Here is a 15,377-nt window from a genome sequence, read left to right on the forward strand (position 1 = left end):
GAGAGAGAGAGAGAGAGAGAGAGAGAGAGAGAGAGAGAGAGAGAGAGAGACTAAGAGCATATTTAGTAACAGTTCGCATATCCCATGAAGCCATCAGAATCACCGACAAATGTAACCTGGAAAACTAACATGGTACTGACTACTGATATCTCCAGGGAAAATTATGTTGTTTGTAACAAAAAATGATCTCAGTTCTGCCAAAGCAGATGTTTTCCTTCTATGGCTTCTTAAGAGTAAAAGCAAAAGAAAATTGTTATGAATTCAGTCTTTGTTGTGTGCACTCCCCTGGTACTTTTCTGTGCATTAATTAGTTACTGATTTTTCATTATCAAACTTGTGAGGAGTTCAATAACTGGCTTACACTGCTGGGGTCATATAGGAACCATTTAATGTAATAATCAAGTGAGCAGCTATGGCCACAGCTCTAGAGATGCTCAAAATGTGGTTCACATACTGGGACAATATGTATCACTCAGGAGTTCATCAGAAATGCAGATAGACCTTCAGGATCTACCCTGAAACAACAGACTCCAGTGACTTGTGTACATGTTAAAGTTTAAGAAGCCCTGAAGACTAATGGCAATTATCAAAGGAGATCAGAAACAACTTTAAACTGTGTGACTAAATCAGGGTCCCAAACCTCTTGGTCATGCCTAAATCAGGTTCCCCAACCTCTTGGTCATGCCTTAGCAGACACTGAGGAGGAATAACAGGAGAGCATTGTGGGGCTTGAATGGAACAGTGTTGTGCAGGTGCTTAGTTAGCTCCCTGACACACTGTGAGTGTCTGATCAGTACTGATGCATTGACATACGAGGGGTACTGTTAACATTATGCCAGAACTTGGATTTGTCTCCGTTTGATTTCTAAGCCCATTCTTTCAATTACACCACATGATCTTCTAAAACAGCCATTCCTCTCCTTAGGAATTCTCCCCCTTTCATTCATGAGTTATGAGTTGAACAGAGACAACTCCAATCACCAGTGATCTCAGGTCAGGTTTGCTGAATTTTCATGTCAGTAGGTTTCTCATGTATCAGATTGCTTTCAGTATCACATTTGTAGTCTATGCTCTTTTCTCAGAGGAAAAAAACAATTTCTGTAATTATAGAGAACTGAAGAATGGAGGGTGGTTTTGCCCAGGTTCTCTGGAGGCACGGCATCCACCATGGTAACCTAGCTAGGCACATCAGGGGAAACTTGGAAGCTCCAACCAGCTCACATTGCTCCCTTGGCAGTGTGAGGCAGGAGTAATGCCTTGGGACAGTACATGATAGATCTCAAATGAAGGGAAATTCTGATGGTCAGGGCAAAGCACACATTTCCCCTTCACTGTGCCTCCTGTGATTTTTCTCAGTCACTCGGCTGGCTATAAACTCACAAGAGGATAATATTAAAGAATTGAAAATTTCCTAACAAAAAATAAGGTATGGTTTGATAACAAAAGACATAGATTTAAGAATGAAACCAGTGGCTACAATTTGTCTCAACTCTGTATCATATATCTTGTGACACCTTCAAGTGTCTTGCTCATCCTTGAAAATTATTTCGTCCTATGAACTTGAACTTCTACATTCTATAAAATGGATGAGGATATTAATAAATTACTTAGGAAACAACTGGTAGAATTTTTGTTTTGTTTTACATATCATAGATGGTTGAAATGACCCAAGAAAGCATGTGTATTCAGAGACTTGGAGCTGGTTTAGCCATCCAGTATTTTCATACTTACATGTAGAGTTAAAATCTGAACTGGAAAGAGAAGTAACCAGATTGTGGCTTGGTATCAGCCATTAACGGTGTGCCTTTGATCAGCTATAAAGACAGAGTACTTATTCTGTACTACATCTGCTTGTTAGCTGATCTTCACACTTTAGTCATGAGACTCTTTCAGAATCCTGGGTCTTGCTGCACCTCTTTCCTAATAATTTTGCCCCTTTATATGAACAGTCCAACCAAGGCCATAGCACATACATTTGTATTGAAATTTAAAAGTATCTGGATTTAGCCTCAAAGCCCATCTTCTTTCTATAATTGATATTAGCTATCAGGATTTCTTCACCTGTAGCATGAACATCAACCACCTGATGCTCTTGTTTTAATCCAGATGCAGACATCTGCATTGCTCACCAGATCTCAAGGAATACATACTCCCCTAGTACTTGGACCACGTTTTGAGCAAGAAGGTTCTAGAACAGTGATTCTGGGTTTATTATTCATGACCAATAATGCATAGCCACAGTTTTATAAATTAAAATTTATATGTAGGTTTCTCCCTAATAATGTGCAAGATAAGTGACTGGAGCTTTAGTGGAGTAGAAAACATATGAGTTTAGATAAGTTGTTTATCTGCAAGCCCTGTTTCCTTGCCTGTAGAATAAGAGCCCTGTCCACTTCTGCAATGCCCTGTGAGTCCAGGCCAGTTCTAAAATAGTTCTCAAACTTTCAGGGATCTCCCTGTGCCTCAATTCTCATCTTTGTGTGAGCACTTTCAAGAGGGATTGTTTGTGAATAAAATAAGATGTCAAGAGGCAATCCGTGGCTTTGATGATTGGAGTGTCTCAAAGGTTAAATATTCCATGGCTCAGTCCTTTGAGAGAAGCCAAGCTTCTAAGACCCACTGGTGGCTAATGCCTCATTTCCAGTGTCATGTCTCTGATGCATATCTGTCTGTGTTGCATACATCTTATCTTATCTATCTTATCTTTCCCTATGACATGGTGACTTTAAAGTCTGACTCATGGTTGAATGTTGGCATCACTCCTTCATGTAACTAGGCTTTCCTGAGAAATATGTGATGGCTATCAATGAAGTAGAAATGACAATAACAGGAGGGAGAAGGAGGAAACAGTGAAGGAACATGAAAGAAAGAAAGGAAGAAAGAGAGAAAGAAAGAAGGAAGGAAGAAAAGAAGGAAAGAGAGAGGAAGGAAGGAAGGAAGGAAGGAAGAGGGAGGGTGGAAAGGAAAGGAAAGGAGTAAGGAAGGGAAAGGGAGGAAGGGAGAAAGAAAGAAAGAAAAGAAAGAGAGAGAGAGAGAGGAAGGAAGGAAGGAAGAAAAAAGGAAGAAAGAAAGACAAAGAAAGAAAGAAAGAAAGAAAGAAAGAAAGAAAGAAAGAAAGAAAGAAAGAGTAAAGAAAAGAAGGAGAAAAAAGGAGAATGAAATACCATCTCTACTTTTCAAGAAGTTAGAATGAAATCACACACAATGTGTGGCTTGTGGTCAGAGCTCAGTAAACCATAATTCTTGCCCTAGCTTGTTCATATCCACCGTTCTCTTCATTTTGCAGTTCTTACCTAATTTTTCTTTCCAGGCCCATATTTACTTACCCTACCTTTGTCAAATATGTCTTGGTATATTTACATATATGAAATAAATAAATAGGTGAAAAAAGAATAAACTTATAACACATAAAAATATATATTGCACTCCTCAGTGCTATTTCTCCCTTTTAAAATATCTGGAATATTTTCTTGCTTTGATCTCACAATGGCCATATATTACGTTTCAGCTTTTGATGGGCATATTTGCTTCTATCAGAGGTCCTTGTGCTCTTACAACTTATTTGTATGACTAAGAACATCTCAGGCCCAAGTTCCTCCATATTCTATCTGAACCAGCTGTGTGAAAGAGTTACTAGTGTTCATTGAGGGAATGGATAGCAAAAGCAAGGGAAGAAGGAAGGAGGGAGAATAAAAGAAGAGACATGAAAATGTTCTTACCTTATGTATCAAGAATGACCTGTGTTGTGTGTCTGGCATACAGGGAATATTCAGTATATATTCACCAAACAAATGCAATTATCACTGAGTCATGGGAAGTTTCTCAAATGCAAAACAGATAAAAAAACAAAACAAAACAAAACAAAACAAAACAAAACAAAACAAAACAAAACAAAACAAAACAAAACACTTTCTTCTGGGGCCTGCAACAACTAACAGAAGCACTGGCTAGAGAAACCAGGCAATGATGTCAAGCAGTCATGCTAGAGTCTGTCCTGCCTCTGCCTCTCCATGCTTACTAGGACAACAGTGCCAAGATTTTGCATTCACATAATTTTCCATTGATAATTGCTAATGTGAATAAGAGCCATCTTGCACTCTCCACCTGCCTGGCTTGTAAGTGTACTTTAATTGAATGTACCAAGATTGAGGAAAAAGTAATCTGTCCTTGCAAGACTACTGACAGGGAGATGAAGTGTTGTTTGGGCCTTTATTGTTACAATTTTGCTGACAAAATTACTATGAACTGTCTTGTTTGGATGCATAGCCTGCCTTCGTTGACAGAACCCTAGCATTTATCTTCTTGGGGTAGTGTATTAGGTCAGGAGAAACAGATGAAATGTTGCTAGCAGTTTGGTAGAAATGCACTTGGTTTTATTATCTGACTTTATTGAGTTTTTTTAGGTTTTCAGAAACAGTGAGAAATGTGGCATTGTTAGGAGTTGGAGCTTGAAGACAGGAGGAATCTGGAGGAGGCAGGGAGATAGTGATCACCTACTAAACACAAGACATTGCATTCTGCTGGCCCTTTATGACTCGAGGCCTTCATCTTCCTGACAATCTTATCAGGTGTATGTGTCTATCTTCAAGCTGGAGATATAAAACTGGCTCTATGGTGAATCTCTGTGTTTGAATTCTAAGAGTGAAATGACGATGTGCTGCTAGCATTGAATTCAGGTCTTTCTGATGATAAAAACCTGCTCCTTTGCCTGTTCTGGGATTCCTGTGGGAACCTGTACAAACAACTTTTTTCTGGCTGCATCTTTCTCTTATAAATCTCTCTCTCTCTCTCTCTCTCTCTCTCTCTCTCTCTCTCTCTCTCTCTCTCTCTTTCTCCCCCCTCTCTCCCACCCTCCTTCACGCCTGTTCCCTCCCCTCCCCCTCTCTTCTGCTATTAGGTGGCTTTCCCAGAAAGCTCTATTCCCTCCTGGATGACAGATTTGCTAGTATTTAAATATACTTATCTTCAACTCAGAAAACCTTCCGTCATCAGTTAGGTTCAGTGATAAGTACTAAAGAGTCAAGTAGAGAACTTAGGTTACTGTGTTACAGCAGCTTACAGCGAGAGCATTGTAGAAAGTGCAGCCATGATAACATAAACTCATTCCACACGAGCAGCCAGTTTAGAAACAAAGTTATGTATACTTCTAAACACCAAGAAAGGAAGGAACTAAGAGAAGATATTGAAGGATTGCAAGAGAAAGAATTAATAGATTTTTCTAGAAACATATCCTGCCTGGCCTTTGAAGAGTATATAGTGTCCTACCAGGAGAAAACTGTAGACAATCTCATATTTCACCATGAAGGGGTATACTAGAGACCTAGGAGAGAAAGAGGCTTGTAATGTATATAGGAAGTGTAAGCATAAACCAGAAATACAACAGCAGCAAATCTCAATTTCCATTCTTCATGACAACAGTTTCTGTAAGAAGCAGAGAGCAAATATTTCAGACTTTACATACCACACGCATCTTAATATGTCACTGCTGGCATTTCTCTTCTTCTACCCCCTCTTTTCTTCTTATTTCTTCATCCCTTAATGATATACTATTTCTTGATATGTATAACAAAACCACTACAAGCTGCAGTTGGTCTCCAGTCTACACTTTGCCAAATTCTTCTTTATGGCATGGTCTCTAAGGTGTCACAATCTTTGATGCACAGACATTTTTATTACAATTTCTTAATTAAGGTCAATATTGTACCATTAATCAGCACAAAACATCTATTGGTGAAGTAAAATGGACTCTATATTTTAAGACATGTGAATTCTAAAGACTAAGAGAACACTTGATAAGTCTTCCATTTGTTCATTTTCCACTTGCAATTAAGACTTTGATAATTCTTTTAATTAGATTTTGACAGGGAACATATTTTAATAGTGCTCAGATTTACTGTACGTAGTAGTTACTGAACAAGACTATATGTAAATGTATTATATGTATTTACATTACAAAGTATTCATTCCATACATGAGGATATTTCACTTAGTTTAGACTATGTGAAATGTTTATATAGGTTCTGACTTAGAAATTCTTCTCAGGTGAATTGTACATGACATGGTATCAGTATAAATCACCAGCCTAGCTCGCACATTTCTTCAGATGCCATGCAACCTATACAGGTTAGTAAGAGGTATATTCTACTATTACATGTTTTAAAATGGAATTAGATGTGAATCTATTGACCCACGAGGCACTCAGCATTTTCCCACTTGCATCATCTCCAAATGGGCCCTTCCGTTCTATACAAGCAAGATTACAGCACTATCAGAAGCACCTCAGTGTTTGCTTCTCTTCCAGTCTCACTGTTTGAACTCTAATGCTCCAGTCAAATTGGGAAAGTCATTTTGAATCCTGGTGCTATCACCTACCACATTATCCTTGCAGCTATTCTGCCCAGGGATGTTTGAGTTGGCACTACAGGGCCCTATCATTTAGCCACCCGCCTTCCACTGTGCCCTCCCAGAGCCTTGGACTAGGGAAGAAGATCAATACTTTCACTGCATTATTGAACAGCTCTAATTGCTAGGGGGAAAATCGGATAAATGAAAGGAGCAAACACATGTTCACCAACTACCAGCAATTAGTGTATGTAACCTTATTCTTCAGACATTTAAGGACAGTGAAGTGTCTTGAACTCCCTTTACAAACAGGAAAAATGAAGAGTCAAGAATGTTAATATATATACTTCCCTACCCGGTAGGAAATGGTGTTAAAAATCCCTCTGACCCTATTTATCCATGGTATGACCCTGGGTTCATAGTCACCTCTTTAGACCCAAACTTCTTTCCTGTGTTGAGTCAAGGCTCTCCCTCTGTGCTCTGGTCACTCTACTCCCTGGAACAGGAGAATAGGCTTGCTCTTCATTCTCTGTCCACAGTTGTGGGGAGGCCACATTTTCTTCTCCACAGTCACGATACTTATAGGTATGTTAATGCATGAACAGCCTCTCTCCCTGTTGACCATCAATGTATGTTGATCAAACCTCAATTATCTTTGTCCCACCGGCAATACCCATAATTTAGCACAGGACTTTACTTCTCTTTGAAAACATTGATGAATAACAGCTCATGTTTTTGCTCTCTAAGTCCTGAGGACTGTGTGTAAATGTATCACACATGTTACCTTATTTCATCCCCAGAATTCCCCATGAGGTGAACACTGTTCTGGTCATTTCTATTTTAAAAGTAAGGAAATGGACTTTGTAAATTGCACAAAATCACACACACAGAGGGAGGAGAGCTGGTATTTGACCTGAAATGGTTCCTGCTTCTTGCCCCCCCTCCCCAGCCCCCATGTTCCTCACAGAGGAGCCAGCTGTTTCAGCAGGGGGACATTTGCCTCAGGCTCTCCTTTGAAATACAGCTCCAACTGTCACCTCTCGTCAATATTTTTAAAACGTCCTTTGCAATGGTCTGTGCTCTCAGATTGTGTCTTATCTCCCTCAGGAGTCTCAGTTTCCGCCAATAATATGAACAAAAAATGGTCTTCTTTGACGCTGTTTCTCTATCTATAAAATGGGAAGCAAGCAACACATTGAAGAAGACCCTTTTGAAATAGCCTTGCTCAGTCAACTAGTAATCTAATCATAACTGGACAAGTCATCCCAGGTCCTCCAGTTTCTGCTCCCTCCTCCTTCTGCCTAGAAGCATTTGCTTTAAGTCTATACATTAAAAACAGGCAGAATAATTAATGTCTTCAAATACTCAACCATCATTTATTAATTGCTCAGCAAGTATAGCATTTAATTTCTATGTTGAAGGAACAAAAAAACTATGTATACTATAAAGGTGAAGAGTAAGGTCTTACAGTAGGTTTTACAGTAGGATCCCAGAAAGCCCTACTTCCCAGAGTGAGGAATTGTATGGGTGTTGAAACAATGAATAGAAATTAGACAACAGGGAGAAGAAAGGAGCCTTTTACCCACAGCTTGTTCTAGTGAAAGCAAAAAGTGTGGAGAACACAATTATTGGCTTGTTTACCAATATTGTTAGTTTGCTGCTTCTAGGAATCTATACTATCTATAATTTCCTCTGTTGTCCTAACACTTCTGTAATGACACAATGAAAACTAGAATTCAAAACTCACCTAATGCATTTGAGTGCTTTGTCGTCCCTTCGCTGTCTTCTAATCATTGTTAATGGGATGCTATCAAGCCTTGTTTACTCTTGTGAATTTGCTAATGTTCAAAGGCTCAGTGTTTCTCCTTTGCTGTTTACTATCACACATCTTTCTTCAATGACTATTCCAGTTATATTTGGGTGTTGAAGTTTACAGATTTCAAACAGGATAAGCATGTGGAGGACATAAGCACAGCTGTCCCCTATGCAGACTTCGAACAGAAGACTTGGCTGACAATCTTGAAACTCTTGGTATTATTTTTTATTATGGTGCATGACTTAACAGCTCCAGGTTTTGTTTGTTTTGTTTTTCTTATTAAAGAGGTAATTAACAATAACTCCTGAGTGTTACCTGTCATTAAAATTAGATTGCTTATGAATCATTGAACCAGATTCCAATCCACTAAAACTTACAATTGCTATCAAGAGATACTGCAGCCCTATACTGGAATACATATATAACTATTTTAGATTGACTTTATTCTGAGCCAGCAACAAAGATACCAGTTTCTTTACCTCAGCCTTTGTATGTCTATTATTCAATAATTTTTCTACAAAACCTTACAATGTTACAGATACAACTCACTCTTTTATTCACTCATTCCGTTTACCAAATGTTTGGGGTTTTTTTGTTTTTTGTTTTTTGTTTGCTTTATTTTGTTTGTTTGTTTTGTTTGTTTGTTTGTTTGTTTGTCCTGGACATGACTCAAGGCACCTAAGCAGTGTATGGCCTGGAAAGAGAAACACCCATATAAGCATAATATGTTTATTTGTATGGCGAGACACAGAATGATAACAACTGTTACAAACCAAAAGCCATACAAACTTCTGTTGAACTCAGGACCCCAATATCCTAGTGGTATGCTACAGTCTGTGATCTGCTTCTTACCTCCCCCATTAAGTCTTACCCCACCCCATCCCCTTTCCCTTTGCTCTCTCACTTCTGGTTCTGTGCTCCTGTCTTAGCTCTAGCTCTTGGTTCATGTGGTCTCCTCCTGCACTGTTGTCAAGATGTTTTCTTCCCATCCTTCATCTCTCCTTAAGTGCCATTCTACAAGAGAAACTTGATGCCATCCATTGGCCCCTTTGCCCTCAATTTCCTCTCCCCTAGAATCATCATTAGTTATGGCAAGGCAGGTGTGGAGTGTGTGCTTACATGGACTTCCTTTAGCTGTGAACCTCAGGCAACAAAAATCCAAGTTTGATTGTTTTCATTAGTGTTGATACGACATCTGTATGCCCATGTGCCCATATATGGAAATGTTTTTATAAACTATGTGCTCAACAAATAACAGTCAAAGGTGATAGATATTTGGGATACATCTCAACTAAACAGTCGTGATTCGTGATGAGGGAAAGGAGTAATTAGTGGTTAAATATCCCAATTTGTGCACAAGCATACAATTTGGGAGTCATTCAGATTTAAGTTCAAATCCCAGGTACTTTGAAGGTCCATTGATATGAACTCAAAGCATCTGAGGTTCAGCACAACATTTATTTGTAATGTAGAGACAATAGCAGGATTATAGATTTGTGAGGAATGGACTCAAGATAGGTGAGCCACATGGATAAATGGAAAGCTAGTGTGTTGCCTGTTTATTCTGCAGTAGTAAGGAGACTCGTGCCTGAGCATTCTGGAACTGCCTTAGCACAGTGGCTCCCCACATCTCAGCTGGAGAGTGAGAGACAGTGTTGTGACCTAGAGCGCCAGGTTGCTGTGAGAAAAATTGAATTGTTGCAAAGTCTTTGAAAGTACAAAGTGCCTCCAGCAAGTTTTTGCAGGTCAAAGATTTACAATTTCTCCTTCATAGGATCAGAGGATATAGTAATAATAGGTGAGCCTTATATCAGACTTGGATCTAAATACTGTAGAGATAGCTCCCATGAAAATCTAAAAGAATCCTATGAGCTCTCAGTTCCATGATTTTACAAAGCCAGAAATGGAAGCATAAAACGTGATGAGGTTTCCTCAGTGTCTCAGAGTTCGTGCTTGATCTAGCTGATGCTTTGAACCAAACTGTGTGGTAATGAACCCCATTCCGATTCAGTGTAGCACTCTGCCTGTGTGTACAATCAACTCTGTGAAGTGTAAATAGAAAGTGTGGATTCAGATCTGTCTCCCCTGCTTTCTAGCTGCACGGCCTTGGGCCTTCTAGTCTTTCTGAGCCTGGTTTGTCACTTAAAAAGATGGAAAAACAATGATATCAACTTTGAAGGGGGCTGTGACATTTCAATGAGTTGGCATAGGTTGGGTGCCAGGCTCGCAGCTGATGTTCAATATGAGGTAACAAATGTGATTTCTCTCAGTGGCACATTTGATCCACTAGTTGATCTCGACTCGGTTGAGATTTTATAAGACTTGATGGCTTTTAATTGAGAAATATGCATCCATGACAGGTAATCAATATGCTCATTTGGCAGCCAGGTTCTAGATGAAATAAAGCTAAATGATGGTGTAATTCAGATACACAAACAAATGCCTGCAGAAGCCAAATCGCTTGCATGCCTTCTCTGTCCTAATCAAGAGGCTGGTTTTACTTTTTGGGATGTGTCCCCAAGACATTTTCCTCCTTGAATCTGGGAACAACTAAACACATGTGGCACCTCTTCTGCTTTTGCTCTCTGCTTTTGTTCTGCTCTCTCGGTATAGCTCACTTTCCCTCTGATCAAGAAGCAGAGAGGAGCTGAGGAATGTCATACTGACTTTGAACATAAGGAACACCCTGTGTGTAGATCTCAGTGACAAATGGAGTTCTTGAAATACACTTTGTCATCTTTTTCCTTATAGTCACCGTGAATGACAATAGCTAGTGGCCTTAACAGTGAAACAGCCCCAAAAGCAAGTTCTCAACAGGCTCTAGCAAATCTGTGTCAAAGATATCTCTTCTCTCATATTGAAGTATGTGAATGACTAAATGCCAAGATGTCATTGTGGTTAGCCATCACAGACAGACAGGAACCTTGTCAGGGTTTCCTCCCAGTATTTAGAGCTATGGTTTATTTTAAAAATACATTCTAACACTCAGATGCAGGGGGACATCAGTTGATTCATGAAAAGTTTAGTTGTTTTAAGATCAAACCATAGATTCCTTGTTTGCAAGATCTGTGACTTGGGCAAGAAGTGTTCGTTTCAGTGTCTGAAATTCCTCACTTACCCATCTATGATGACTACAGTACCTTTGGGTGGTTGGACAGAAAAGAATACATGTAAACTTCTGATTTTCCTAGCTCACACGCAGTAAGTTCACACTACAAATTAGTTTTATTATTGTCAGTGTAAATTTGAGTCAGATATCATATAAATGGACTTAATTTGAGTTAATCAGTTTTCTATATATTTCCTGGGAGGCTTAGCATAGGACAAAGTACATGGGCTTAGGGACACATGGATATGATATCAAATTCTGTTTGTGTCCATTGTATGACTTTAGGCAGGATACACAACCTCTTTGAATTTCAATTTCCTCACTTGTCAACTCTTTATAGAATGCCCATAAATTTCTCTTTTTTCCCCACTCTAGAAATGTGAACTCTTAGTTCCAGACCAATCCTGATCTAATGGTGCTCCCAAGCAGCCAGTTACTGGAATGATTATCTGGAACTGGCCGTCAGTATCTTCTAAGGCACTTATGCTTACAGAGAAAATGTACAATGTTCAATGAAATTAAGGACATGGCCAAAGGGTTAAAATAAAGGGATAAACCCTACCAGAGAGCCTCGGTATCCACAGTGGTCAAAGTCTGTCCTGATCTGCCCAAGAAACAAACAAGAACAAAATAAATAAAATTAAAGTCGAAGGATAGGAACAGGAGGAATGAAGGCTGGGGCGATGGACAACTAGAGGGGAGAAAAAAGGAAAGAAGAAAGGAAGGGGAAAGGGATAGAAGGCGTGAGAGGAGATGAGGGACAGGGATGGAGATGGAGACAACAAGGAGAGAAGAGAAAAATCCTGGATAGGACTGTGAAATCTCCATGGTAGCACTTGGCAGGCCTGTGCTATAAGAAACTGTAATGGGCATTGAGAAAACCAGGCACTGTGGACTTGCATTCCAGACCTGCCCCCTAGAGGCTGAGCAGTCAGTCAGACAAGGGTTCCTACCAGCCTCATTCCTCTTTCTGCTTGGGGAGCCATTGTGAATGGTTACAGTGAGGCTGAGAGAAATGGTTAGTTTAACATTACAAACATGTAGCCATCAGTGCATATACTGAACACACAGAAAATAATCAATGCATTTAGACAGTTTTAAGTATGACATTATCGTCTTAGTTCTCCCACTTTCAAAGCAGTCGGCTTGAGTCACGAAGATTTTTTTTGTTTGTTTGTTGGTTGGTTTTTTGTTTGTTTTGTTCTCTTTTGTTTTTCTCTCTCAGTTAAACATCATGGGGATGCCATTGATGAGATATTGAGAGCAATTGTAAGAGGATGAATGGCGAGATGGGGGGGGGCAGTATAAAGAAAACCATCAGGAACATGTGTGCTGTGTTCCCTGGAAAAAGAGTGCTATGTGGGGCATTCTGTGCAAAGACTTAATCTTTACCATAAACCAAAAGCTTATGCAATTATATAGCTATTCTTACTTCCATTTTACAAACAAGGAAAAGGAAGTTTATTGAAATGTTTTTAAGATTTACTTTATTTATCTATGTATTTGAATGTGTAAGTATGTCTGAGTAAGTGAAAGTGAGTGGGTGTATGAATGTATGTTCGAGTGTGTGTTTGTGTGAGAGTTATATGTGTATTTGTGTGTGTGTGTGTGTGTGTGTGAGTGTGTACACAGATATATGCATGCATAAAAGGCTGGAAGACAGTTCAGGTAGTTTTCCTCTGCCTACTCTCTTGAGTCAAGGCTCTCCCTGAATTTCAGACATGTATTTTCTTGGCTAGGCTGGAAACTAGCAATCCTAAGGGTTCTATTTGTTTCTTTCTCTGAATAATTGGGGTAACAAATCTTTTCTGGAATGTCTGGCTTATTACATGTATTCTGGGATCTGAACTCTGATCCTCAACAAACACATTTAAGTTTTAGCCATGTCTCCAGTTCCTTGACAAAGTGCTTTTTGGCCTAAACCTTTTATTACTTCATGTAAAGTTCTTCACTTCTAGGAACCCTTTCTGCAGAGTCAATTTCCAAAAGGGCCACTTTAGATAGCCCAATATCTTTAGAAGAAGTGTAGATGAAGATGGATGATAATTTGTTTTCTTCATTTGAGGCAGGAAGAACCCATTCTTTTCTCCTCACACCTATTCCCTTCTATAAACAGAAATCAGCAGATTCAAAAGCAGATGTCTTTTCTTTCATTGTTCCCAGGGTAAAGAGCTTGATTTGAGACACCTGGAATGACATTGCTCTTCTTGGACATTGAAGGGGTTGTCTAAATAAGGTAAGAGATACGTATATACTAGCAATTAAAATTCATACTACTTTTTCCATGCTTTTGTTTTTCAAGGCTCTGTTGGTCTGCAGGATGAAAGAGAAGCAATAGACAGACCTGAGTGGTTGTCCTTTTCTGTGCAGCCTTGAGTAAAATCCTGCAGGTTGTAAAGTGACATCCTTACCAGGTCTCTCACAGGCTTCTGTCCGCATGTGCAGAGGTGACCAGTATGAAAGGTGCCAATCTTCTGGCCTGAGTGGGTCACTTTTCTTTCGTAGGAAGCACTTTCTTAACCTGAAGCAAAAGATACTGAGTCTTACTTTCTTTTTCTGAAGTATTTCTCTACAAAAAAAAAAAAATCAAATCATGTTAGTGTTATTCTTTCACAGTAATATATGAAATGTTCTCAATTTCAAACGTCTTCTCTTGGGAGATTGGGACTGTTTCTTATTTGATCTTCCTTGTGCACCTGCCAATGAGCAAATTCATGAAAAACTAGCTAGGTGATGGTAATGGAAAGAAAATCTCCAATAGTCAGCCAGGCTCCAGCATGGCGTGTGTTTTTATATAGGTTTTGATACTTGCGCTGCTTCTCAATTGCATTTATACCCAGCAATATACTCGTATTTTCTGCTTGTAAACCTCTCACCTAGTTCAGCGATTGGGATTAAGTGTGTCCTTTGTGCCGAGGCTGTGAAAGATCACGGTGTTTTGTGGATTCCAGGTGTCCTCTGGAACTACCACGCAGGGTCATAGTTTTCATATGTGACTCCAACACATGGCTTTAATATTTGTTGATCCTGTCTCCTAAAGGCTTTTTTTTCTGGGTAATTTCATTAAGAATTTAAGCACACAGAAAAAGATACATTGCCCTGTTGATCAGACAGAGGCAAGGCTCTGAGTGGAATGGCCCTTTGGTAACCCAAGTCTGGTGAAATGCATTAGGTAAGTTCAAGTCAGCAAGAATGAAGTGATGCCCACCAAGTATATCTCCCTTCCAAGGAACCCACACACAAAAGAGGGGAAAAATGTGACCTGATACATAGAATACAGAACCTGTAGCTAAAGGTCTTTTACAACTACTTTAGCAGGTCTATATAAAGGACAGCTGTTCAAAGCTATGTATCACAGCACCTGTCATGTGCTTTTGACAGATGAAGAACAAAGTCTCAGAGCTGTCCTTTTGAGTTAGCGTAGCCAGATTTTATGAGGAAGGTGCCAAGATATGCATCAGGCTAAGACCCCACACACTGATAGCCAGTGTTCAGTTCCCTACCACCCCCTGTCCTGCCCCAGGGAAAAACTGGAAAGTAAAATTTCAGACTGGATTCAGAGATGCAGTTGGTGTCAACCTAGATCCCAAAGATAAACAGCAGGTGTCAGGGGAAATGTATGGTTGTATTTAAGACCAAATGATGGAGGCATAACCAAAGCTCAGGTATCACAGGGCTAACCTTTATGGATCCCTTGCTCTATTCCAGGAGCTGCCCTCCATTTACACATAAGATCCAATGCAGATGGGATGGATGCTAACGTCAATCTCTCTTGCTGATAAGAAAGCCAGTGCACAGTGTTCAATAAACTTGAGTTTGCACCGTTGGGAACTTAGGGAGCAAGAATTTGAACAGGCATATGGCTCAGCAATATAATTTTCCAGCAAGCGCGCTGCCTCACCTCTACAATTTCCAAGGATCTGGTTTGACTTTGGTCTTGAACAAACGAGGAAGATCCAAGATGATGCCCATCTACCCCCATCACACCTTGAGTCTACCTGTTTGTAGTGTGTGTGTGTGTGTGTGTGTGTGTGTGGTCAGTATCTGTCAGCTAGGTTTAAATAGAGAAACTAGTTAGAGACAGCTTGGTGAGTAGCTAGGAATTCATCA

This window comes from Mus caroli, chromosome 7 (genome assembly GCF_900094665.2).
Source record: "Mus caroli chromosome 7, CAROLI_EIJ_v1.1, whole genome shotgun sequence".
Classification (NCBI taxonomy): Eukaryota; Metazoa; Chordata; class Mammalia; order Rodentia; family Muridae; genus Mus; species Mus caroli.